General features: G+C 41.0%; 1 pseudogene; it reads right to left on the bottom strand.

Annotated features, from left to right (window-relative positions):
* Positions 1-12244: 12244 nt before the first annotated feature.
* LOC119818099 lies at positions 12245-12344 on the bottom strand (annotated as a pseudogene).
* Positions 12345-27660: the final 15316 nt, after the last annotated feature.

The raw sequence follows: 27660 nt of genomic DNA, 5'->3' as shown, positions 1-27660 counted from the left end.
TGTGCACAGCTGCTACTGAGAGGTGAGGCGTCCAGCTCAGCAGTGAAGGCATCCTTCAAATTTGAGAACCTGGAACCTTGGCTCTCACTTCCTACATAGGAGCCTTGGAATCATTTTCAAAATCTTGTCAAGTTCCCTTTGAATCCAAATTTCCCAGAGGTGAGACCTTCAGATTGTATTTAAGCTCTCCCTGCAACAATATTTCTGTATTTTTCTGTATCTTTGTTCACTTTGCTGTGACAGAAACCCAAACTGTGTAGTGCGTGCCCTGAAATTAGAACAGCAAGGCTGGTCAAGACGGCTGGTTAAACACCACTGTATGCCAGTCACATGTGCGCTCCACCATATTCATCCCTGCGAGCCAACAGTCAAAATCCTGTTCCGTTGCTATTATAGATGCTTTGATGAACAGAGGAATAGAGTTGAAAGAAGGTAACTAAGGCCCCAGGCTTATAAAGCCAGCACTCCAAATGTTTGGTTATCCTTGCCTAAGAGAGTATTATGAGAAAAATTGAAATAGCACAAAATAATGAGAAGACTTTGTTATACAGAAGGCAATATAACAAAACAGTTACTTAATGACTTCCTAAAATCTGTGAAGAACTTAAAGAAAAAAGGGGTTTTCCAGAATCTGTACAAAGGGGGCAGGGGTAAAAACTTGATAGTGTATTAACATGATGAAACTTTAGTGGGACCAGCATGACTTTTCTTAAAGGTAGAAAAAAGGGGGGAAAAAGAGGAAAAAAGACTTGCTATTATGGGAGGATGGTTTTCAGGAGGGATGGGACCTGTTTCCACGCAGTGAGTTAGGAGATAAGGTAGAGAGGACTTGAGGTTTGAATTCTTTGCTCCAAGTTCCCGGAACATTTGTATTTGAACGTTTGCTCGCTTGTGAATGGATACATCATGAACATTGTTAACCTTTTTGTTTACATCTTAAAAGACCATAAGGTCAAGGCCTCAACTTGTTAAATTGTAAATACTCCTCTTAAAAGTACAGAGACTTGCTTAAAGGGTACTGAGTGACTGCAGAATCGGATGCACCTGAGACAGGGCGAGCCCTAGGGCGTTTTGTTCTAGACAGTTTACTACCAGGGAAGACAATAAGAACACACCAAACTAAAACTTCTAATAGCACCGTCTTTTCGAGTAGATCGAGCTTTCTAGTGATCTGATTGTGCAGGGGAGCTTGTGTAGGGCACCACAGAGAGACAGGAGTGACACTGTACCACTCTGTGGAGAGGCAGCGAAGAACAGGCTGCAAGGCACAGAGCATCCCACACATCTCTGCCCCAGCTCATCTCTGAAAGGATTCTTTAACTTCTGATTTGCACTCACGAATTATATTGCAGAACCCTGCTTACCGCTGGACAGAATTCTCTAGAGCTCTAAATGCCTGGCAGCTTCAGTTGCCTTTCAGACTTTGAGCAGATATTCACCAATTTTGTCTCAAGGTATTGGGGAAGTCTCTATACTAGGGCACATTGATAATAGTTATTTACCCTGGCTTCCTGGTCAGGGAAGGTTCTCAGGCACCAGAGATAACATTTATCTTAGGGTTTTACTGAGACATAAGACTGAAATGAAGTTATCATTTGTTTTTTTTAACATATCCAAAACAAACATAAAGCAAAAATAAAAAGAAACTTTAATATGGTATCACCAATTGCGCTATCCCTTTACATTGACAAATAATCGGTGGACAGTAATATTTTTTCCCTTGCTCCCTGCCATTGCCACTCGTTTTTGTGGATTTTTTTTCCTGGTATCCATTTGAAGTACTATAGTTTAAAATTATAAGGATGTATTTTAGTTATGCATAGGTTATTTCATTAGAAGTTTATCATCTGATGATCCTAAATTGTAGTTATTCATCTTTATATTTATTCCTTTTAAATATTAAATATAATGCATATGTATAAAAAGATTATCAGGAAGTTAATTATATATTTTCCACTCACACTGGAACCAATGAGTTCATATGTAACAAAAGATTCTAACCTTTCTTTTGTCTCTGCTTTAAAGCAAGAGAGGTTAGTATTGTGACGGTATCTGCTAAAGATATCCATCACCTGTATTTACACTCTTAAATTATTATTAACAAATTGATCTCTGTTTTTAAATAGCAAGTACATAGAATTGCTGTGCCATTCAGAGGAAATAGAATATGTCATGAATACTTCAAAATAAGCTCAGTTGTCAAGCAGTAAAATCAGATTTTCCTTGTTCCCTGCTACATATGAGGACTTTAATAGTAGTTTGGCAATGATGAGGACATCTATATTTTGTAGGATCTAGAACTCATGCACATTGCTGATAGTTCAGGCTATTTCTGCATGAAGCAAGAGTGCTGAATTCCATATTCTTCCGCATATGCTATTTGGCTGTCAAGGCTTAACCCTTACCATACCCACTACAATCCTCTCTCTTCAGGCTACCTTAAGAACACTGATTGGATAGCTGTCTGTTGGTGGTGTTCTTGCTTGATTTTATTTTGGGGAGGATGGAAGTAAGGAATGCCATGACACAAGAGCTCTACCTTAACTGGAATTAGAGATGGTTTATTCTAGAGCCAAATTTGAGTGACCATATACTGAGAACACAAATTTAGGTTACCCCAAATTCCACATCCCAACATGTAAGCATTTTCTTAACATTTTATAGCTCTTACAGAACAATGAGAGTCTTAATTATAAAATGACGGGTGCATCCAAGAGGCAGTTACAAGATTGAGGAGACTTTTCTCTAGGTCTCAGATGTTATTTGATGACATCCTTAACATTTGCAGTGATGAAAACTAGTGGTCTGCTAAGTTGATAGATTTCTAACGCTTTTGAAAGTTAGTTACAAGTTAGTTCAGACTCAGAAGTGGGCAAGGAGTGGCTTTCAGGAGGCTAAGGCTAGCCGAGATGAGGCGATTAGCCTCCGGAATAAAAATATCCGGACCTCTCCACAGCACGGCAGTTCTGATCAGTCAAGCAGTCTTCGCAGACAGTTTCTTTCCAGGAATTCTCTTTTACAGTTCCTCCTTTTGTCCAAGCATCACATTTTGGGCATACTGGGAAGCCACATATTATTATTCATTAAACATTATAATCACCCTGCCCCCTGTAGCAAAGTGTTCATTCCTAGGATCTGATGTAGATAAGGCTAAATATTGGGCAGGACAACAGTCTTCAGAAGAAAAGCATAGCTTGTAAAAGCCATAAGAAACTCCTGGATCATAAGGAAACTATTAGCCATCATGATCTTGATCTTTCTTTCTTTTTTTTTTTTTTAACCTTTTCCTATAGGAAGGCCATGTGTATATAACATAGCATTTACATGTGATGTATAATAGGATTATGTTACCTAAAGTTAAAATAATTAAGAACATGGTTTAACTACTGGAGTGATGAAGGAAACATATGTTTAAAACAATGAAATGTACGCAGCTTTTAAACTAAACAAGCTGTGTGCTTGCCCCTGTATTTGCAATTGTCTGTGCTCTGTGAGCTAGCCTACATTTAGAGGAGTAGAAATGGGACTCTGGAAGGAGTCTCTGTAATGATGTCCTTTTTTTAATTTAGTAAAATACAAATATTGTTTCATTGTTTTTAATCCTGACTAATTGTTATAGCACATCATAGGTATTGATTTAATTAAGAAACATCAATACTTAAGGTATAAAAATCTATGAATGTTGTTAATAGAGGTTGATGGCTTTTACCCAACTCTAGCTAGAGTAAAAGAATTTAAACTTTAATTAAAACCTATATTTTTTATTTACCTAAATATACTCAATAACGAGCAAATCTAAATAATGACATACATACACACACACATATATATGACAGTAAAACATTTGAATCTTTTAAACATGAAAGCTAGTTTTGAATGAGCTATGTGTTTGGGATAAGTAAAAACAATCATAGTAAGAAAAAACTGATTAATTACAATAAGTAATATCTTCATTTTTAACTTCATAAAAACAAAATTAATATTATTTTATCACTTAGAAATATACCATGTAGGATATTAAATATAAACAATTAAACATTTTGAAATTATAAACTATTTAAGAAACATAAAAAGTGAGAGAAATGTTTAGTTGGGGTACTCACCTGTGAGTGACATTGAAGATAAGTGTCTATTATCCAGCATTTCATTCAAGTCTCCATGAAAGTGTTCTTAGACAATGTGAGAAAGTTTACCTCCTCAAATTTTAATAGTTCAGGAGTAAGTGAAAAGTACATGGATAGAGTCCTGATCACTTAATCAGAAAGGAATCTTTTACATGATGTGTTCTTTCTTTTAGTTGATCAAATAGTATTATGGTTATCCTTTGAGGAAGACTCTTAACAATTAGAATTTAAGTTATTATATTATACCTTACAATAATATTTGTTGTTCATCCTAAAGAGCAAATTTTATAAAAGATTTAAATATTTGTCAATTAAAGTAAGTTTTTTAATCACTATACAGTTTATTGGGTATAGGCATAATTAAGAAAGTCCATGAGACTCCAGAATAAAGAATAGCAAATATTTATTTGGGGAAAAACTCACAAAAAGGGTAGAGAACAGCAGTTCTCCGCTCTGTAGAGCCCAGGAAGCTGCAAACAGAGCTCTAACCACATCCCAAAAGAGTGAGCATGTGTCAGTCTGCACTTAGCAGCCACACATAGTGCCTCAGGTCACGCCTGGTACCCAAAAAGCTATAGGATGAATGAATTCCTGCATTTCCCCCTTTTGTCTAAATAAGAAGGTTCTAAATCTCTACTACAACGCTATATACAATAAGAACAAATATCAGGTATTGTTCAGGAGAAAGAAAATACAAAAACAAAACAAAAATAGAACTACAATCAACATGTACAACGTCAAGCGAGAAACACATGCTAAATTTCCAGTCTAAGATAACAAAAAACAGAGATTATTTCAATAGTTGTATTATCCTGAGGAGTCTAAGCCTTATACCAAAATGTTTTAGCTAAGTTATGAAGGAAGTATCTATGACCAATTAGTCTTCAAGCCCATCAAAGACATGAGAAAAAAAATTAATATTTCCTGAGTAAGCAGGAAATGCAAGTAAGTAACTTCCAAATGGAGCAAGAAATGACAGACAGCTGGCTTCCTGAGCAATCAACCAAAGTCTCTTTTACAACACTGGGGCGACCAACTTTGGCTAAGGCCTTGAATAACTGACAGACCATTTTCAGAGGCAGGGAAATCTGAAAGACTGTCCTACCCTAAACCTGGCAAGGTTCAGCAGTCGCTTTTGCTTATATCCTGCATATTATCAGTAGTCTCTTTGCCCAAAAGCCAGTTTTGCCATGAAGACAAGCTCCAAGTGGAGTGTCTTCAATATCCAACATTCTCTCATGATTGCTCTGCCAGGAACAATCATGTCTCACGTCAACAGAATTCTGAATTATTGAAATGCCATATTCTACAATTGGGGATGTCCCAAGTAGGCATAACTCTCCAAACAGAATTTATCCTATTATTAAAGTAATGACTAACCATCCAAAAAGCAAAAATTCTAATGGAGAAGCATACAAATTAAAATCTAATAAAGACTTTAAATGTGTTTTTAGTGAAAGAATGAAACAAAGGGGTTTTTTTGTCTTAAGGATTTTTTTGAGGGGAGAACACAAGTAAGAATAAATCAATACTTAAGAAAATTAAATTTTGATTATAAAAAGTTTTATAACCTTTATATTCTATTCATCTTAATAGCAACCACTTCCATTTTTTTCTATCTTTTCACAACATAAGTTAACCTTAACATTATTATAAATTATTACAAATTGTAGAAAACAACTTTAATGGGGAATGGTGTGGGATTTTCTCTGTGTGCTGTAAATATGCTTTATTACCATTGGTTAATAAAAAAGCACAGAACAGGGCAAGGCAAGAATTCCAAGCAGAGACAGAGGAGAAAAGAAGATAGAATCACAGAGAAGCCGTGTAGTTGCCAAAGGAGAAAGACGCACATTGGGCACCAGAACTTTGTTGGTAGGCCACAACCTTGTGGTAATGCATAGATTAATAGAGATGGGTTAATTAATTTAAGATGTAAGCACTAGCTAGAAATATGCATAAACTAATAGGCCAAGCAGTGCTTTAATCAATACAGTTTCTGTGTGATTATTTCGGCTCTGGGTGGCCAGGAAATGAATGAGCAGTCTCCACCTACAGGGTCCTAAGAAAAGAAAATAAAGCCAAGCCCAAAAAGAGAGGGGGAGAAACAAAAACAAACAAACAGAAAAACACCAAACTATAACCAAATAAAAGCCCACACAAAAATCTGCGGAGTCATTCTTTGTTGGTCACCTATTCCTGAAGGAGCGGCCCCTCTGGAGAGGGTGACAGGCTCCACGGCATCCTTCTGCAGAAAGCTGGCTGTCCCTCCTCCTGCAAGTATAAGTGACAGGCTGCATTCACTCATTCATTTTTTAAAAGAATAACAAAATAAGATAAAACTAAAATTATCACATAGAGGTTGGCAAGCCAAATCAACAGAAAGAAAAGAACCTAAGGGAAGGCACAAGAATCAGAGACCCACTCTTTCACACACTCAGGAACCCCATAAAATACTAAACTGGAAGCCATAAAGTAAGTGCAGAGGACTTAGAGCAGACTGCCTCTGTCTCTGAGTTCATGGGAGCTTTGGTCACGTTGATTCTCTTGACCTTGTTTTCTTGGTGCCATTCATTCGCTGGGCCTCTTATACTATGTCTACCTCCTTTCCTGCAGTTCTCTGAGCCATAAGGGCAGGGATTTAATGGAGGCATCCATTTAGGGCTGAGTGTTTCAAGGTCTCTCACTCTGTATGCCTGGCTATAGGTCATCATATCTGTCTCTATCTGCTGCAGGAGAAAGCTTCTCTGATGATAGCTGAACAAGGCAATGATTGGCATCTTAAATAAATTCCTCATTAGTATCTCATTCTAACGCACATGCAGGCTTTTCTTAGAGCTCTCATTATTATAAATTACCAACTTTATTGCTTTTTACAAAAATTTTACATTGTGGTTTTTATTTTATTGCCTAGAAGTTAATTAAGCATACAAAAATGCCAATTTTGGAACATCAAATGTTCCCCTGTGATGCCTATCCTTTGTTGTCAATTTGACTGCATCTGGAATTAACTGAAACCTATGCATCTGGGTCCTCCTGTGAAGGATTGTCTTGATTGTATTATTTTAAGTGCAAAGACTCATCCTAAATCCAGATCTTGTGAGGTGGGAAGATCCACACCTTAAATCTGGGCCACACCTTCTCTGAAATAAAGGACCTAAAAGAAAGGAGGGCTTATGCTCATTCTCACGTCAAGTTCATTCCCAAGGCCATGTTCATTAGAGGACACTTCTTCCAGATTCTGACATACGCTAAAGAGCGGCTGAGACACCCAGCTTTGTGGACTGCAAAGCTTCTGGGTCCCTGGATGTTCACAGGGAGAGAGCCAATGTTGGATAGTCAAATAGTCAATGTTGGATAGTTAGAGCCACTCTAAAACATTCTGTTTTTATATACACAGATTCCTCTATCAGTTGTTTCTCTAGAGAACCCTGACTAATACAACCATCCACCTTCCCAGTGGGGAAATCATAAAACCAAGTTTTCTTTGGTTAGATCTCCCCATTTCTGCAAATATTTGCAAGTTGAAAGTCAAAAATTATCACATGTAAGGACATCTGGAGTACCTGATGGAGGTTTGTCTCCAAGCACTTCTTAAATCTTAGAAACCTTAACCCGCCACCCTATTAAAACAACTCTTTGATGGATTGATTGTCCCTTTTCCTGAAAAAGTGCCTATACATATACTAAGCTAAAGACTTGCCAAGGTCACATGAAATGCAACAGAAAATCACAGAATTAGGTATTTGATAGAGGGTATCATGAGAAAAGGGCCAAGTGGTAATAAAACAGGCCAATGGCAAAACCAATGGCAAACAAAAACAGAAACCAAAATTCCTTCATAGTTCCAAAAGCAAATAAAATTCAAAATGTCTTTAGAGACCTGAAAACAAACAAAACAAAATCAAATTTCTACACCAAAATTTTTTCAAAATAAACCAACTAGACACCTCAAACCAAATACTTTAAAAACTGACCAAAACCTGTATCTATCATATCAGGGTCCTTAATTAGTAAACCAACAGACTATAAGCAAAACGGAGCAAGATCTGAGAACGCTGAAAAAGAACTCACCAACAATTCACCAGCAGAAAGAAATCAGTGGGCCTCGACTCAATGAGTACATCACTTCCATTCAGGGTGTACGAGTGGATCATCCTCAGGGTTCCTTCCAGAGCATAATAATCCTCCCCCTCTCTCTGTCTCTCTCTCTCTCTACATTCTCTCTCTCTCTCTCTCTCTCTCTCTCTCTCTCTCTCTCTCTCTCTCTCTCTAACAACAATAAAAGAAAAAACTAGTTTATTTTTAAATTTTAGTGATCATGGCCTGAGAACCCTAAATTCCATGTCCCAACATGTAAGCATTTTCTTGGTGTTCTATCTTATAGTACAAAGAAAGTCATAAATCAAGGCAAGCTTAAAACAGATTGGTGGGCCCATCAGAGGGGAGGATACAGCAAGAAGGGAGAAGCTTTTCTCTAGGTCTCAGATGTTATTTGATGACATACTTAGCATTTGGGATGATGAAAGCTAGTGGCCTGCTAAGTTAATAGATTTCAAAATGTTTTTTTTAATATATTGATCACAAGATGTTAGTTCAGACTCAGAAGTGGGCAAGGAGTGGCTTTCAGGAGGCTAAGGCTAGCCGAGATGAGGCGATTAGCCTCCTGAGTGAAAACATCCGGACCTCTCCACAGCAAGGCAGTTCTGATCAGTCAAGCAGTCTTCGCAGACACGGTACCTTCCCCAGAATTCTTACTGATAATACTAATTTGTCTATGATGAGGGAATGTATATCTTGTAGGCTTGAACACTTAGGCACATTGCTGTTAGTTGGGCTCTGTCTTCAAGAAGCAAGAGTGCTGAACTCCAGATTCTTCCCTATATTCTATTTGGCTGTCAAGGCTTAGCCCCTTATCACATGCTCCACTGTCCAGGTCTCCTCTGGCTGATGATCGGATAGTTCACTGACTTCTCCCTTTTCTAGAGCCTGGCAGTGTAAGACTAAGGTAGTGTTGTGTCTGGCCTCAGACGATGCTCTCTGCTTGACGTTCATCTCACTGGGTGTTTGTTGATCTTTCCTCAGCAAGACCTATCTCCATATCCCCAATAATAGTCACACTTGGGTTTAGAATTTCAATGTATAGATATTGACTCACAATCCATTCTAAATTTCACCCTTGGCGTGACAAAACCAATGTCATTTCCCTAAGCAAAATACTCTTATCACATCTCCAAAGTCCCCAAAGGCTTAACTCATCCCAGCATTAATTCTAAAGTCCAAAGTGATATGTAGCTCATCTGAATCAGGATCAGACACAAGAAACATTTATCCTGAGTCAAAATTTCTCTCCAGCTGTGAACCAGTGAAACCAGACAAGTCATATGCATCTAAAATACAGCTGTCTGGCTGGAAAGATGACTCAGCCGTTAAGAGTACTGGCTGCTCTTGCCAAAGACCTGGCTTTGACAGCCATCACCTGCATAGTTGCTCACAACCATCTGTAACTCCAGTTTCAATGAATCTGATGCCCTCTTCTGGCCTCTGCAGGCACTGCAGGCACATGGTGCAGAGAAACAACACATATAAAAAGAATAACAAATAAATGACATTAAAATACAGCTGTGACAGGCATAAGACAGACATCTGTGTGCCCAAAGGGAGATATGTGAAAGAATAAAGAGAATTCATCCTAAGAAAGTCCATTAGCTAGGAAGGCCAAGTCAATTAGATCTGGTCATGAGAATACACTCACAGACTCTGTGTTCATCTTTCAGGCCAACTGTGTGATAATGCTACCTGCTTGAATCTCTATGAGGCTGACTCCACCTCTGCACAGAGTCCTGACCCTGTAGTTAAGCAGGGTTCCAATCAAGCAGCTCCCCAAAAAAGACTGGCCCATACATGGCTATTCAAACCAAACTTTGCCCACCCTCAGCTGAATTTGAAAGCATACCCTAAGTGGAAGTGTCAGTCACAATGATCTTGAAACTACTTCTGGAGTACTCTTCTGTTTCTTGGAAGACAGGACTTGTTCACAGTAGAATAGTTTATGGTCTCATCATATAGAATGCAAAAGGCATGACAACTTTCCTTCATTCGGTTCCACTTCTTTATTTTAGATTAAATGTGCAGCATCTCTGCTGAAATGATCCCCACCCCTCTCTATGGGGCTTTCTGCTCAGACAGCTGAGGAAGGTAAGCATGCTCAGAGCTGGCACCCATGATGTGTCTGTTAAAGGGCTACTCATCTGTACATCTTCAACACTGAAGTGTGGTGGCGTGTGTCTGTAAGGCCAGCACTGGGGACATGGACACAGGACAGCTGGGAGTTACCTTCAGAGACATAGTGAGTTCAGGCTAGCCTGGACTACAGGAGACCCTGTCTCAGAAAAAACAGATAGCGAGGAGTCTAAATGTCTCAGCAGCAAGTACCTTTACACTGAAATGTTGAGATGGACAGCCAGAGTTTGAACCCCAGAACTCCCACTAACACGCTCCCCCACACATCACAGGCAAAATAAAACAAATGTAATATGAAAGAAGAATGTGGATATATAGAGAATAGACAGATAGATGATGAAGAAGAAGAAGATAGATAGATAGATAGATAGATAGATAGATAGATAGATAGATAGGTAGGTAGGTAGATAGATACATAGATACATAGATACATAGATACATAGATACATAGATAGATACATAGATAGATGCATAGATGCATAGATGCATAGATACATAGATACATAGATAGATACATAGGTAGATGCATAGATAGATACATTGGTAGATACATGATACATACATAGATTGATTTCCAGTATCCAAGAGCTAGTAGTGTTTGGCTTAACAATTCCTTGATCCAATCACCTCTTTCCTTTGACATTTACTTATACAAAAGGATCAAATCTCTCTTCCGAATTTAGCTTATACAGCTACTCCACTAAATACCTAATTTTGTTACTTGTAAGTGCCACCCTCAACAACACTTGAACTAATGCAGCCAAGTTTGGTGCCATTTCAGAATGGGGATCCCCTTTCCTCCAGTGTGCAAAATGTGAAAGCAGAAGCACCCTACACCACCCTTCACTCAGCCTTCTAAGAGCCCCAGAAATCCCTTTGACAACTCCATTTCTACTGGCGGGCTCTTTGCAGGGAGGTTTTCCAACATGATCCACAGAATATTTTACCCTTTCCTAATTGCTCAGTTATAAAGCCACTTTCATGGTTTGGGGTGCCTGTTACCGCAGCACCCTCTCTCTTGGTTCTCTGATCCGCCAGGCTGCTATCACTCTCATAACAAATGTCACAAACTGGGTGACTCAAATGACGTGACAAATTTATTTTCTCATGATTCTGGAAGGGGAGCTTGATATCAAGGTACAGGCCCAGGCCATTTCTGGTGGCTCCAGGCCTGGCTTACAGGTTACTGGGTACGGCATAAATGAGCATGAGCATCCTTTGCTGTGTTTGCTTATTAAAGCCAGTGAGATTTAACACTTTTCCTGTATTACCAATCCAAACTGTGAGTCACCACAAATGTCAAGACCTGTGCGAATTAATCCTCACATTTCTTATTCTCATCTGAGGATCCTCGCATAACTGTCTCTAGCCTCTCTCACCACACTACCTCTCTGAAGTACTCTCCATTGTTCCTCAAGTCATTCTGGTCTCATCGTCTTCCCCATAGCCTTGCATTCCGGAGCACTAAGGTTTTTGTATTGCTGTTAACTCTGAAACTCTGGTCCACTGACTTTCCTGTCACAGCATTTTCAGCCTTTTGGTCTCGTGTAAAGTAGACCTAAAATAGGAGGAGTTTTCAATTTAAATTATGAGATATCAATATCAATGACATTTTAAAGATCTTTTGTATACCACAATATTAATGCATTTTTGTGTTTATGAATATACTTTGGGCAGGGATGTCATTAAGTAAAAAGGAAATACATACACACATTTTATATATATATATATATATATGTACACACACAAACATATATGCCATATATATCCCATCTATGCCAGAGTTTGGGTTGTCTTGATCTTGTGCAGTTAGATGCAGGTAACCAGTCCTCCTGTGAGTTCATAATTGCAATAAACATGTCATGTTCAGAGATAACAGAAATACATCATGCTGAACAAATTTGTATGCCCTTGTGCAGAGGCCATGCTAGGCTTCTCTATGTTGTGCCAATTTTAGCACATGCTGCCCAAGTGAGCACTTGTTTCGATTCTTTAAAAAAGAGTCTGAGATTATCAGATCCTGTCATTCCCTCTCCAATTAGATGTTGCTCCATTAAGTAGAGAACTGGTCTACCAAGTGTCATGCCCCAGCACCCACTGGGGAGTCTGGCATTCACTGAGCATTCACATATCTGGTCAGTTAACCAGAGAAGGGTGTCTTTGCTCAGACAGCCTTTTATTGTCCAAAGCATGTTTGTCTGGCTTTTGTATAAAAATGTCTGCTGCCGATGTAGGAAATACCCATTCCGTTCCTCCTACCCACCTGCCAGAAACACAGTAACACTGAAAGCAGTTGCTTCCTTTGTTTTCTACTTCCCCCAGTTTGTCCACCACATTTCTGTCTCCCAGTAACAATGAGTTCTTTTAAGGTTCATTCTCTGCTGGCTGAATTGCACTACAGGAGCCGTCTTTAAATGTTGTGGATCTATAGCTAACAGATGTTTGCTTAAAGTCATGGTGGAGAAGGGTCACACAGCTCAAAAGCACAAACCAAAAAAGGCTATTTCATCTATTTTATATGTCTGCTCTGTGGTAGATTTTTTTTCCATCCTAAATGCTGAAATTATATAGTTAGCTATCTCATCTACTGGATGAGTTTGGTGAAGAATGACATCTTCCCTGTGTCTATACTGGCACCTCATACTCATGCCACACAAGAGATTATATTAATTGATGACCAAACCGCATCTGCACAGAATGGATGCTCACAGCCTAAACTTCTGAGAACTGTAAGCATCTTTCCAAGTATGGACCATTTTAGTCACTTCTTGGTCTTAAATTGTATTAGCTAGGTTTGGGAAGAGAACACAGGAAACACTATAGATCTGTGCTTCCCAGCACAGCACAACCACCTGTCACATTTTAAACTTCTGTTCAGTAATTAAAACTTCAGGCTCACAGTCTCATTCATCACATTCCAAGTTTCCAGGAGCTGCTGTATGGGCTGAACAGACTAGAGATGCATGTGTCTTTCCCAAAAGTTCTCTAGGGTAGCTGTGGCATGGGGACTTCTTGTTCCTCTGTGCTAAAGGGCTAGTATATTCAACAGTCTCCCATCAGGTGGCATGTGAAAAATCAGGTCACAAGATACAATGTGGAGCCAGGCAGTGGTAATACCCACGTTTAATCCCATTTAATCTAAGCACTTGGGAGGCAGAGGCAGGCGGATCTCTGTGAGTCTGAGGCCAGCCAGGATTGCTTCATAGAGAAACCTTGTCTTAAAAAAAAATAAAAAAAAAAGGAAAGGGAAAGAAAGAAAGAAGGAAAGAAGAGACGAGAAAAAGATACGCTATGTATACCAGATTAATCTGAGTTTCAGATAAACATGAACGAATTGTTTTGGTTTCTACTGACCCCGTAGTTCATGAGACACACTGTACTCAGAAATTAAATAGAAAGAAAAGTGAAACAAAACCCAAAACCCGGAAATTTGAGTCTAACTGGGACAAGGGAAGTGAGGGACAGATGGGGAACTCTTTCATATTCTACATTATGAAGACACTTTTACTCCGTGCTGTAGAAAGGGATTGGCTCGTGTGAGTCACTACTAGACTAGCATACACACTGCTGTTTATTCATTCTGAGGTACACCCTTTCCAGCCCAGACGCCCCCGGAAGAGTACAAAGTTAATCCAACAGAAACTAGTTAGACTCCCTGTCAAGAAAAGCCTGAACCCCAGCATCCACAGAATGAGAAGAAAGTAGAGGGAGATGACCAGCAAGGCATGGACACCAGCAGACTCAGAAATGTGATTGATCGCCTGATGAGAGGGTAGGACCGAGCTCTGGAATGACTGACAGCCTTGCTGTCATCTGGAGAGGAAATAGGAGACTGATTTCCAAGATTTTAATGCACTGTCCTCTCAAACCGCGGGCTCTCTGAATACACTTGAGTTTTAAAGACTTGACTCCTGTCTCAGTTACAACTAGACATGTTGTATTTTGGTTGCCAACTGGCATCTCTGTAATGGGAAAAGTTAAGAGCATCTATCCTTCCTGGGAGTCTGGGCCCTTTGGCTGTGGGAGTTTCCTATGTGGGGAATTGAGAAAAGCCCCGAGCTAGAGAGAACAAGGAAAGGGGTCTGTGCGTTGATGAAGGCTGAGAGGATTCCAAACACACTTACTGTAGTTCCTTCTCTCCTTTAGGTTCCATAAGGAAGAAATGCTAGGCTATCAGGTGCTTACCAAACCCATCAATTCTCAGAAATGTTTTAATGGTGTCACAGACCAAAAATTATTTTTCCTACCAAAAGCTTAGTCTTTCATGATCTAGTACATAAAGTAATTGCCCATGCTAACGCAAAAAGACCCTAATTAATCTCAGAGAGCAAATGAATATACAGGCATAGTATGACATATCAACAGGGGGATAAGAAGGATAATTTAAAAAGATGACTACTAAGGTGTTCACATGTATTGTGTGCCTTGTATAAGTGCTTTGAATGATCTCTCACGGTGTAACACATTTTCAATGCTAAACAAGTCCTTAAATGTGATTCCATGAGGGATGTTACCTTATTAGAAAACTGGATTTAAGACGGGCAGTGGTGGCGCACGCCTTGAATCCCAGCACTCAGGAGGCAGAGGCAGGCGGATCTCTGTGAGTTTGCAGCCAGTCTGGTCTACAGAATAAATTCCAGGACAGGCTCCAAAACTATAGAAAACCCTATCTTGGAAAAAAATAACAACAACAAAAAAGAATATTGAATTTTAAACTGTTTTTTCATTGTTTTAATATTTCTGCAGGCTACAGGTCTTTTGTAAGTATCGCTGAACTTAGAATGATATTCTTTCAACATGAATTTAGCTATCCAAATCGTAGGATGTGAACACTGTTAAAAGTATGTGGAAAGGAGCTCGCTCTCTTTTCCATCTTCCTTTCAGAGAGGCAGCTTTTGCCTCTCTCCCCACTTCACTTCCGCCCCTGTCCCTCTTCTCCTCCTCCCTTCCTCCCTTCCTCCCTCCCACTCTCCCTCTCCCTCTCCCTCTCCCTCTCCCTCTCCCTCTCCCTCTCTCTCTCTCTCTCTCTGTCTCTCTCCCTCCCTCTCTCTCCCCCCCACCCCTGCCTTCACCCTTCCCCCTTCATAGCCCCCTGAATAAACCTTCAACCTCAAAAAAAAAAAAAAAGTATGTGGAAAACAGTCGGGATTTTGAAATTTCTGATCAATAATCTCTGAATCTCAGAATGTAATATTGCAGTGGATAGCAGAGTTCTTTCCATGAAACTGGAGTCTGGGATGGGGGTTTTCAACCTGAAAAGCTGGGGACCCAAAGAGCATGCAAGAAGCTCTAAGGATGTAAGGTGCCTCTCGTGCTGGGCTTTGCTAGGAGCAACTACATGCAAAAACGCTAAGCAGTCATTACACTGAGCTGACAGGGAGTAGAAGGGTCTGCTTAATAGACTCGCAGGGAACACAAAGATGAGGAAGTGTGGATAGAAAAATATATAGGCTATGACAAGCCCATACAGCTTAAGAAGTAGCACATTCCATGTTCCTGAGCTGGAATATCTGTTACACTGTGGGAGCCCACAGATTTGACTCTCTGTTCCATCATGATCTAAAAACAAAGAGTTCAGCCCTGTTCTTGATCCTCAAAGCCAGATAACTGAATGTTTGATCTAAGGTGTGGTTACTGTATGCTTTGAGAATTAAGGAAGTAATCACACTCATTTGTTCCTTGTACCATGGTATGATGGTCTTTTACCCTCCCCCTTTGTTTGGGGTATGGGAAAAAAATTTGGGCGGATACAGAATTCTCTGGCTGTCCACCCGACTCTATCTTTGGTCTCTTGGCTATTTCTTTCTTTCCTCAATTCTCCCCCTTTCAGTCATGTTCGAACAGTTCTGCTGGTTTCTGACATCGTACAAACTATTCCCTTCTGTCCTTAATGAGTCAAGGGTCAGAAGGTGTTTCTTATACTCAGAAATACTCAAAATGTGTTTCTGTTTTAAACAAGGTTGTTAGCAACATATTATGCCAGGATTGGAAACACTGAGAAACTTGTTTTTCAGTCCCTATATTATGATTCTAATATATGTTATTATTGCCAAAGAAATATGCTTTAAAGCACTCACACAAAGGTAGTCTTGCATGATTCAGAAAATAACCTACCACCCACGTTTATGAAACTAACCCTGATCTCAGGGGGCATGAAAATGCTGGGGCTTGCTTGGGAGGGGGGAGCCTTGTTAAGAAAAAGAAAGGAAGGAAGGGGTTCAACAGGAGTGGGAGGTAAAAGAGAAAAGGGAATGGTAAAATTGATCAAGATACATTGTATACATGCACGAATTTGTCAAAGAATATAAACAGTCTAGGTTTATTCTTCATATGAATGAGGAAGGCCAGGAGAGGAGAATAATAAATCTAGAGGCGCTCCTTTAGGGAGAAATGTGTCTGTCCTAAAATAAGTCATGCAGTGGAAATGTTGAATAACTTGAAATAATAGGATATGTATTGGGGCTGGAGAGGTCTGCAGCTAAAAGCCTTTGCAGCTCCTGAGGGTGATGCAGGTTTGAGTCTCAGCACTTCTCTCCAGCAGGGTCCAGTTCTAGGAGATCTGTCCTCCACAGCATCACACATACGTGGTTCACATGCAGGCAAGCAGGCATACACACATACACATAATTTTAATGAGGTAAATATTAAAAATCTACCTTTTAGCTGGGCATAGCAATGCACACCTTCAATCCCAGCACTTGGGAGGCAGAAACAAGTGGATCTCTTGAATTCAAGACCAGTCTGGTCTACAGAGCCAGTTCCAGGACGTCCAGGGCTACACAAAGAAACCCTGCCAAAAAATAAAAATAAAAAATCCACCTTTCTACATCTCCCCCTTGTGTAATGTTCCAGTGTTGATTTATGTTGGTGACTCTCAAAATGAGCATATTTTATCTCACCCTTTCCTTTTCATCTTAGAGGGAAGAAGCCCGTACATGTGCTCTTTTAATCAGTCTACCTTAGAAAGCCTTCCAGAAGAGAACACATGCTCTTACCATCTGATATTGGATGCTGTTGTAACACGAATGTGTGTCTTAATTTATGAAATTATACCAATATTAGCAAGGTTCTCCAAAGATACAAAAACAGTGTAATATAGAACTAGATAGACAAATAGATCTATCTAAGAGAGGACATCTATTTAGGTAGACATACGGCTGACAGATGCTGAGAAGCTCCGTGGCCACTTGTTTACCAGCTGGAATCCTACAGTACACATAACAAGACTGACTGCAAAGCCAAAGGTCTCAGAACAAGGGAAGCTGATGATGTAACCTTCAGTCCATGGCCTGACAGCAAGGGGGACCTTGTTTAGATCCTGGGCTTAGAAAGGGCAGGAAAACAAATGTCCTAGAGAAAAAGAGGAGTGTTTCCTTGGTCTAGGGGAGAGAGACCAGACTCTTTTCCTGTTCACCCTCCCTCCAGGCCTGAAGGTGACTGGAAGACGCTCAACAAACACTAAGGAGCAAGAATGGCTCTGGTAATTCAGTTCACAGCATGTGAACTTTGGAGGTCACGAGCAAACCCACCGCACAACCCACGGTGTGAGGGGTTTGGGTTGCTTCCAGTTTCACTTAGTGAGACAATTTCCACACAATGAACCCCAAATCACAGCCAAACGACAGCTGTAGTCATGTGTTGCTAGAATGGTGAACATCTGATGTCCAGGTGGCTCTGGGATTGGATTCAAGAGCCTTTCCATTAAAAACTGTACCAACACAGTATTTGGAACCTTAATTTCTTCATCTCTAAATGACTATGAAAATGAAAAATTATCAAGAGGATGAAGTATTTGGTATTCTAAGGAATAACAAAAATGAAAGTGTATTCATTTCTTTTGTGAGAGCTATAAGAGCGAAATGCTTTGATAGAAGCAGATTTCCTAGATTTCAGCCTGGAGAGGACGACATAAAAGTGACAGGGGAGTAAGTCAGTGACTCAGATTACCTGCTTAGGACACCGACTAGTTAAACTTTCATTTCCTACCCTGTCTCTGTAGGAATTAGGAACCACATACCCCTAACTTCCCAGTCCCTCCTAGACAGCATACTTTATCCCCCTCAGCCGTTTGCTCAGATATCACCATGAAGTAAAGCCTTTCCTGACCATCCTATTCCCGGACGGTAAAAGATGCCTTCCCCAGTGACGGTAGGGTGGCTGTGGATGGTGACACTAGCAGCAGGGACTTTCTAGTAGCATGGCCAGAAATGCTATGAGGAGAAACATTGAGTACACAGCAGAGATTGTTACATGCAACCCCAGGGACTCCCTCTGGGTTGCCTGGCAATGAACTAGGAAGAATGGTTGCTTCTTTCCCTGTGGGAGAATTAGCCAGTGTCCCCAGGTGCTACGAAGCTGGCTTTCCCAGCTGACACCCACACAGAAAATATCTGTGCTCTGTATTCAAATCAGTTCTGTCCTTTCTTTAAGCAATGGGGAAAGTATGGGCTGTGGAGCCCAGCCCCCTCTGTGTGAGGCTACCCTACCTGGGTATGCAGCTCTGCCTGATGCAAGAGAAGAGGCTGCACGCATTTTCCCTGAGTTGCAGCTAGCATACAAGGCTCTGGTGCCTCTGAGAGAAGAGACAGAAGCCAGGAGTGGAAAGACCTGTCGGAGGGGGGGGGGGGGGGGCAGTACCTTGCTCCTGATGTGGGAGTCGGTGGAAATGAATAGGTTCCTTAAGAGGTGAGGCTCTAACTTCTCATGAGATCAGAAGATAAAGGGAGATCAGGTAGGGCAGGGACTCCAAAGCAGTCATTCCCAGAATGTCCTTATTGGAGGCCAGGAGGCCAAGAGGACAATCTGGTTTCTATTTCTTTGTTATCTCCCTGTGAGTGCCTTGACCTAAAGACTGCACTGCCTCGGGTGACTGAAAGTGAGACCTGAAAGGCACCTGGACACCTACCTGGGTGTGCCTGCTGGACTCACCAGCTCATCTTCCTTCCTACACCTCACCCCAATTTCTGCAATAAGTTTTCTAAAAGCCCCAGACTAATATCTTACTGGTACCCCATTTCCTGGGCTCCCTCTGCTACATGGAAGCCCGGTACCAACTTCTTTAAGCTTGCAGCGATGGGTCTATAATAAAAAGCCTCTCTGAAACTTGCCCTGTAGGGTCTTGGAATTTCCTTCTTCAAATTCTTGAGACAAGAATTTTGGAAGTTGTGTTTCTGGGACCACTCCCCAAGCTGCCCCCAAGAAAGGCTTCATCCGGCATAAGGTGTCTTCGTTAGGATTTCCATTGCTGTGAAGAAACCACATGACCCCAACTCTTACAAAGAAAATATTTAATTGAGGTGGTTTGTTTGCAATTTCAGAGGTTTCGTCTATTATCATCACGACAGGGAGAATGGCCGCATGCAGGCAGATGTTGTGCTGGTAGCTGAGAGTCCTACATCTGGCAGGACCACATCAGTTGACAGGAAGTCACCTGAGACACTGGGTGGTACCCTAAGCACAGGATCTCAAAGCCTGCTCCCACAGCCACACACTTTCTCCAACAATACCACACCCACTCCAACAATGTCACACCTCCTAATAGTGCTATTCCCTGTGAGATTATGGGAGCAAATTACATGCAAACTATCACAAGTGAAGAAACCTCAGTATTCCCATATCTTTTCTAATCACCTAGATTCCATCTTCTCAAATATTTTCTAACTTTTGGAAGGCCCCGTGTCTTTTATATAATCTTGTCCCACTGTCTTGCTCACTTCTTTCTTTTGATTGGTTGGTTGGTTGGTTGGTTGGTTTTTGAGACAGGGTTTCTCTGTAGCTTTGGAGCCTGTCCTAGAACTAGCTCTTGTAGACCAGGTTGACCTTGAACTCACAGAGATCCCCCTGCCTCTGCCTCCCTAGTACTGGCATGCGCCACCACCACCCAGCTTTTTTTTAAATCTTAGTTTGTTTTGTTGTGTTTTGTGAGACAGAGTCTTGCTTTGTAGCCCTGGCTAGCCAGAACTCACTATGTAGATCAGGTTAGCCTCAACCTCACAGAGCACCACCTGCCTCTGCCTCCGAGATGATAGGATAAAATGTATGTGCCACCACTGTCCTGCTTCAGTGTTGGCCAATAGGAAGCAATGATAGAAGGTGACAGATGGATCAGAATATTTCTCATCTTCCTTTTTTCTTTCTTACAGCTTCTCTATCTCCTCTGGAGCTCCACCTCTGGCTGCACTAAAAGCCAATCTGCTGGTCCTGTTGGCTGGGACTTCACTCACTTCATAAGGTTCAGTTCTGCTCCTGCCTGGCAGCGCCATCTCTTCCTGCCTTGTTTCATTAGCAGGGGAGAGGTAGTACATTTCTTCTCTATGTTGGTTGCCCCCCACCCAGGAGTCTCTCCACTCATCCCCTGTTGGCCTAATGACCTAATTCCCTCTCCCTAAATTTTCTGAACTATTCCCTGAACCACTGTATGAATACACTCGCTAACAGTGGGACTGGATGCAATGATCAACTTCTTTTCGAAGGAGCTGGAAGATGGTGCTGAAGGCCTTGCCTAGTCCTGCAGACTCACTGTCTCATGCTGCTGGAGCCCACAGCGTGTGGCTACTTCATCAGGACTGCCCTCGGCCTGTGCACTAAGTTTCCTGCTTTGTGGATTGAGGAGATTTGCACAGCCTGCAGTCCCGTACATCCAAAGATGTTGATGTGCGGAAGAGTTTGAAGTCAACTTGACACAATCTAGAGTCATCTCAAAGGAAGAAACCTTGATTGAGAAAAGGCCTCCAAAGGATACAACTGTTTGGCATTTTTTAAATTAATAATTAATATGTCAGGCCCAGCCCACTGTGGGTGGTGCCATCCTTGGGCTAGTGGTCCTAGGTTCTGTAAGAAAGTGGGCTGAGCAAGCCATGAGGAACAAGTCAGTAAGCAGCAACCTTCCATAAACTCTGCATAAGCTCCTATTTCTAGGTTCCTGCCCAGTTTGAGTGTCCACCCTGACTTCCTTTAATGATGGACTACAATGGATGAACGTGCAAATGTTAAACCAGATAAACCCTCCCCTCCCCCTACTTGCTTTTGGTCATGGTGTTTCATCATAGCAATAGCAACCCTAACTAAGAGATGTGAAGACTCCTGAATTTCTCCACAAAGAAACTTGAGGGAACATGTTCTAGATGGGAGCACTGCAACTGAGGACAAAGGGTGGGAGCATTGAATGTGAGGACAAAGGAATGAGGGTACAGAGAACAAGAAGACAATTAAAGGGAAATGGGGTGACTCCAAGCATTAAATTGTCCCTACCATACAAAGAGAGTACCCTGATGGAGATTATAGAAAGTCTAACATTTAATCATGCCTCAGCTTTATAAAATAAATTCATTCATCCGTCCTAGTCCCACAGGTTAAAATAACCACAAATCCTGTCCTTGTTGTCTTTAAAACACAGTATAACAGATGTCCCCATGGTATAACATTGAATTATAGTCTAAGTGGTCTAGAGGTGATTTAAAGTATGTGAATGATACAGCTAAGTCATATGTATGCAGTACTATTTATTGTATTTTATATAAGGGATTTGAGCACCCATGGACTGGGGCATCTGTGGCAGGCTTGGAAGCAACCCCCTTAGAATAGCAAAGGACTACTGCTTGCATTCCTACAAATCACATACTATTTTTGATTTTGCCTCTGTATTTCTACCCTACTCCAACAACAAAGAAGAGTTTATAAAAATAAAGATTAGAATGGCATTCTCTCATAATGGGATAACAGTCATTCCCAAAAGATAGTAGAATTGGTCACAATGAAGTAGAACTATCCTTGAGAAGCACACAACTATGATCTTGGGTCTACCTTATTCTTTTTCCAAAAGGGCAGACAGCAAAGCTAGGTTTCTTAGCTGCACACACCTTCTAGATACGTTACATCTTCAGATTCGGTTTTGTCTTCTGTGGAACTGGTGGTAATAGTTCGTGAGGTATGGTGTAGTCTGAGAGCTTTCGCCCTGTTCTTAGAGTAGTTTCAGGCACATAGCATCTACTCTGCTGGAGGCTACAGGTGTCACGCTGTCGGCCTTGCAACTCTTTACCTTTCTGTTGTCACTGATGTAGATTACAGAGAGCTAGGGCTGTTACAGTCCTATGGTGGACGTTCTTAGTTGTAACATGGCTACTTCTGGAAGTAACTAAAAACCCAAGCAGCCAGGCATACCAACGAGGGAATTTTCTTTCTTTTTTTCTGTAGGTTTTAGAACCTATCCTGGAACTAGCTCTTGAAGGCTGACTTCGAACTCACAGAGATCTGCCTGCCTCTGCCTCCCAAGTGCTGGGATTAAAGATGTGTGCCACCACCGTCTAGCAAGGGAATTTTCTTGATTGGGTCATCTGAGGTTGGGAATTCACCCTAAATTTTCTTAAGGCTGCTTAGATAAAAGACATTGGAGACGGGGTGGGGGGTGGGTGCTGTTGCTCACTGGCAAGTCCATGTATCCTGGGACTGACACTTTCCTTCACTAGCTTCTTTGGGATTGAAACTTAAACCGATTATCAACTGACTTGGGGCCTGCCAGCTAATGGATTCGTGGACTTTCTGTTGGGAAACAGCTACCGCTAGACTAGCTGACCACAGCCTGTAAGCCACTCTACTTAATCCCATTATATATTCCATTCTGTTTCTCTAGAACAAAGACCGTGAAGTTCAAGTAAGAGAAACCACGGGTGGAAATGCAAAGGGTTGCTGAGTGCTACTGGAGACACAGCCCAGAACTACCTCGGGAGTCCGAAAACTTCCTTTTCAGAGACCTCTGAATCATGCCAGCTTCTTCAATGCAAAAGAGAATTTCAGGAAAAGCAAGTTTGAAACCGGAGTTGCATTTTATTAAAAAGAGAAGGGGAACAGGTAAGCAAGCTCAGTTGGAAAACTATTTGCTTTACAAAACTGCAGATCTGAATTCAATCCTCAAAATTTATGTAAAAGAAAGCAGGCATGGGAACAGGTGCTTATAATACAGAGCTGCAAGGGAGAGATGGGTAGATCCCTGGAGCTTGCCAGTTTGGCCAGCGGGAGGCCAACTAGAGAACCTATCTCACAAACAAGGTGGCTTCTATGGAATGCCACCCAAAGTCCTCTGGCCCAGACTCACATGTGTACACAAATGTGAATGCACACACACACACACACACACACACACACACACACACACACACACACACACACAAATATGCAGGAGTTGAAGAAAGAATAAGGTAGACCCAAGATCATAGTTGTGATCCTTCTCAAGAATAGTTCCACTTCATTGTCCACTGACAACTGTTTTCAGGACTTAGGAAGCTTTGGGAATCTAACTGTTCAGCCAGTTTGTAAGTCACTCACTCTCCTCTCCTCTTTGCCTATTTCTAATAAGTATGATTAGAGGGTAGGTTGGGGTGGGGGCTCCTTGGATAAGATAATAGTCTGATAATATAGAGCCATATATCATAAAGGTTGCACAAGGGGTTAAGACATGTCTTTCACTGTAAATGGAGTTTCTGGTAAGATTCCTAGAATAATGAAGGCACACAGCTAAGAAACAAGAACTGAGAGCCTTATGTGCTTGGACCCTTCAAAATTTCTAAGTGCAAAAGAAACATTGTCTCCACATTGGCAAACTTCTCAAGTGGTAATTGTGTTGCAATTCTTGACTTTCGGCTGGTGATTTGCTTCAGCCAGACTCAGAAGCAAGGGGATTTCCCCACCCATAGTCTCATGATTTTCCCAGCCTGTCTTCCTGAGCTCATCTAGAAAGAGGAGAGATCACAGGGAGTGACTGGTGCCCTGTAACTACTAGTGTGTAGTTGGTTGTTTTTACTCTTTTTGGGGGGGGGGGGCACCACCCAGCTCCCAAATAAACACATGGAGACTTATTCTTTCTTATGAATGCTCCCTCACGCCCCTCCCCAGGGCTTAATGGCTTATTTCTAGGATTATTTTCATAAATTATCCCATCTCCTTTTAGCCTCTGGGCTTTACCTTTCACTATTCTAGACATCTTTCTTTACTTCTTACTCCTTAGCCGGTTGGGTGGCTGGGTGGCTGGCATCCTTTCTCCTCCTCTTCTCACTCCTTCCCTCTTCTCTTTTCTTCCTATTTAGTCTCTCTGTCTGGCAGCCCCACCTAACCCTCTCCTGCCTAATTCTTAGCCACTCGGTTCTTTATTCGACCAATCAGCTGGTTTAGACAAGCAAAATAACACAGTTTCACAGAGTTAAACAAATACAGGACAAAATAATGTAACACATTTGTGCATCATTAAACAAGCATCCCACATCATAAACAAAAGTAACACATCTCAAACTAATATTCCACAACACTAGTGCCCTTAGAAGTGGTCAGGAAACCTCTTTTCAAAGAATTTTCACTTACCATACATAATTCTATGTTCAAGATTGTCTTCCAATCTGTACTTAGTCTACTGACCAGAAAATAATGCAGTAAGCACACTGATCCACAGTGGTGGCACTACTATGCATCTTAACCATAGAAGGACCTAGACTGAGATAATAGGGCATGCAGGAAAATCACTGAGGTGTAAATCAGACACCTTCCACTTAGGCATCCATCACATGGTGATGAATGACACAGATGTGATAGCAAAAAGAAGTCCTCCCATGGGGAGGGACCTTGCAAGTGTACACTGATGACAACAGATGCTTAGTCTTCCCACAATGAGTAGGAAATGCTGAGAGCAATAGCATAAGCCACTGCAGTATCCTCGCCCAAATTTTAGGACTGGAAATTTGAGAAAGGATTCTGGGTAAAATTCTTAGTCACCTAGTCAATGATAGGCTTGAGATTTGGAGCGAGGAGCTATCTGCAGAACGGTCACTCTCACCTGCCGTTTACACGATGCACAGTTTCCTCCTGAAGTGCACGACTGACCTGTCAGAAGCGCTGAGCAGTGGACCTGTGCTCTTTGCTCTCCTCCATCACTCATTCTGGGGAAGCTAGCCGCCACGATGTAAGTTGCTATGCAACCCTGTGGATGGTCACACGAACTATGAGCAGAGCCTTCTGCCGACAGCCACCACAACTTGCCAGCTTCATCGGAGCCCATTCTCCAGCCCACTGGGATGTCTGAAGGTCCAGCTAACACCTCATGAGAAACCACATCTCAAAACCATGTACTCATCACCTTGAGCATTGTGCATTGTGATAGATATGGGTCTATTTTCATTCTTCTACATGTTTACATCCAGTTATGCAGCACCACTTCTTAAATATGCTTTCTTTTTTTTCCATTTGATATTTTTTGCTTCTTTATCAAAGATCAGGTGTTCAAAGATGTGTGGCTTGATATCCGGGTCTTCTGTTCGGTTCCTTTGGTCCCCCTGTCTGTTCTTATGCTAATGCCAGACAGTTTTCAGTACTGTAGCTCTGTAGTAGAGTTTGAAGTCAGGGATTGTGATACCTCCAGAAGTTCTTTTATTGTACAGGATTGTTTTAGCTATTCTGGGTTTTTTTTCTTTTCCATATAAAGTTGAGTACCATTCTTTCGAGATCGTTGAAGAATTTTGCTGAGATTTTGATGGGTATTGCATTGAATCTGTCCTTAAGTTGCTTTTATCAGGCGTTTTGTCATAGCAACAAGACAAGTAACTTAGACACTCACTATGTGTGCTGGAAAGTTTGTTATGTAGTAATAGATAATAATGCAACAGTTTATCTGCTTAAGCATTTATGCTAATCTATAGACATTTATAAGTTAGTGATCCTGTTTATTAAATAATGCTTAGATTACAAATCCAGCAGTCATATAATAGAGTGTAGAAAATTGATCAAGTAATAGTTAGAAATGTGATATTGCTAGAATATGTATTTGGAAAGTCCTCAAAAGCCAGTGGATTGAAGGCTTAGTCCTACTCTCTAATGCAATGGGAAAAAGTAGAACCTGTGGGAAGCAGGGCCTCCTAGTGAAAGGATACTAAATTGCTGGAGTTTTTATCGGTTCCTGGTCCACTGTCTCTCTCATTCTCTTTGCTTCTCAGCAGCCATGAGATGAGTAGTCTTCCACCATTGTGTACCATGTTACCGTAGTCCCCAAAACAATGAATGTGGCCAATCGAGTCCACACCTAAACAGTCAAAGCAAACCTTTCTTCCTTATAAGTTGAGGTCCTCAGATAACAGTTATCGTATTAGAAAGCAAACTAGAATATAGAGAAACTGAAGAACAAGAAATCCGAAAGTATTCTCTCCTTTATCATGGGAATCACTTTACAGCAAGACCTCTGAATAGATAAGTGATATTAATTAAGAAAATGGTTGCAGAACCAATATTAAAATTGTTGGAAAGAAGTTAGCATCTCTGAAAGCCTAGTTTCATCCAGGCCATCTTTTCCTACAGAGGAGAACATCCTTGTTTCCAGAATTAAGTGCATTGCTTTTAAGAACAAAATGTATGAACGCTTATGCCTTGTAGTCTTAAGATCTCTGGTCCCAAGAAAGCACACACTAAAATCCTCATCCCCATATATAAAACATTGCCCACCTATACTTTTTCCAAAACATGCTAACTTGCTTGCAGATTGCAAAGAATTACCTCCTGGTATCCCATAGTAACTGAGTAACCTCTATCAAGCTTTTTCATTGAATTTAAAATGTAATCCTGGCCAGGCGGTGATGGTGCATGCCTTTAATCCCAACAATTGAGAGGCAGGTGGATCTCTGTGAGTTTGAGGCCAGCCTGGTCTACAAGAGCTAGTTCTAGGACAGGCTCCGAAGCTACACAGAGAAACCCTGTCTCAAAAAAACTAAAGAGAAAACAAATGTATTCCTGGGGCTGGAGAGATGGCTCCCTGGTTAATAGCATTTGATGCTCTTGCAGAAGACTCAGGATGAGTTCCCAGCGCCAGCATTGGATGGCTCACAAATGCCAGTAAATCCAATAAAAGGGGATCCAATCCCTCTTCTGGTCTCTAAAGGCACTGCAGGGATGTGGCATACATACACACAGGCAAAATATTCATATACAAAATAATCCTTTTAAAAAAATAAAAAAGAAGGAGTGGAAAAGAAAAAGTAGTATATAATAAATTTAGAAAAGGTATTAATTACTATTTCAATTTTTTGTCTTAAATGTCGGGGGCCAGCCTCGACAAAATACCCTCTTTATTTTTATTTTATGGGAATTTAGAAATATAATAAAGAATACAAAGACACGAACAAAAATAATAAAATGCAGAATCAATCACATAGGATAGTTTCAGGAGGGACTTTCAGTGAGTACTGAAAATTCGCCCGTGTTTAATTTCCAGCTGGTTAATATACCCCTACCCTAAAACGTAGGAGTAAAACAAAAGACTGCTTTG

This window comes from Arvicola amphibius, chromosome 6 (genome assembly GCF_903992535.2).
Source record: "Arvicola amphibius chromosome 6, mArvAmp1.2, whole genome shotgun sequence".
Classification (NCBI taxonomy): Eukaryota; Metazoa; Chordata; class Mammalia; order Rodentia; family Cricetidae; genus Arvicola; species Arvicola amphibius.
Note: the sequence above shows the minus strand (reverse complement) of the source record. Positions and strands in the feature narration are given on the sequence as shown.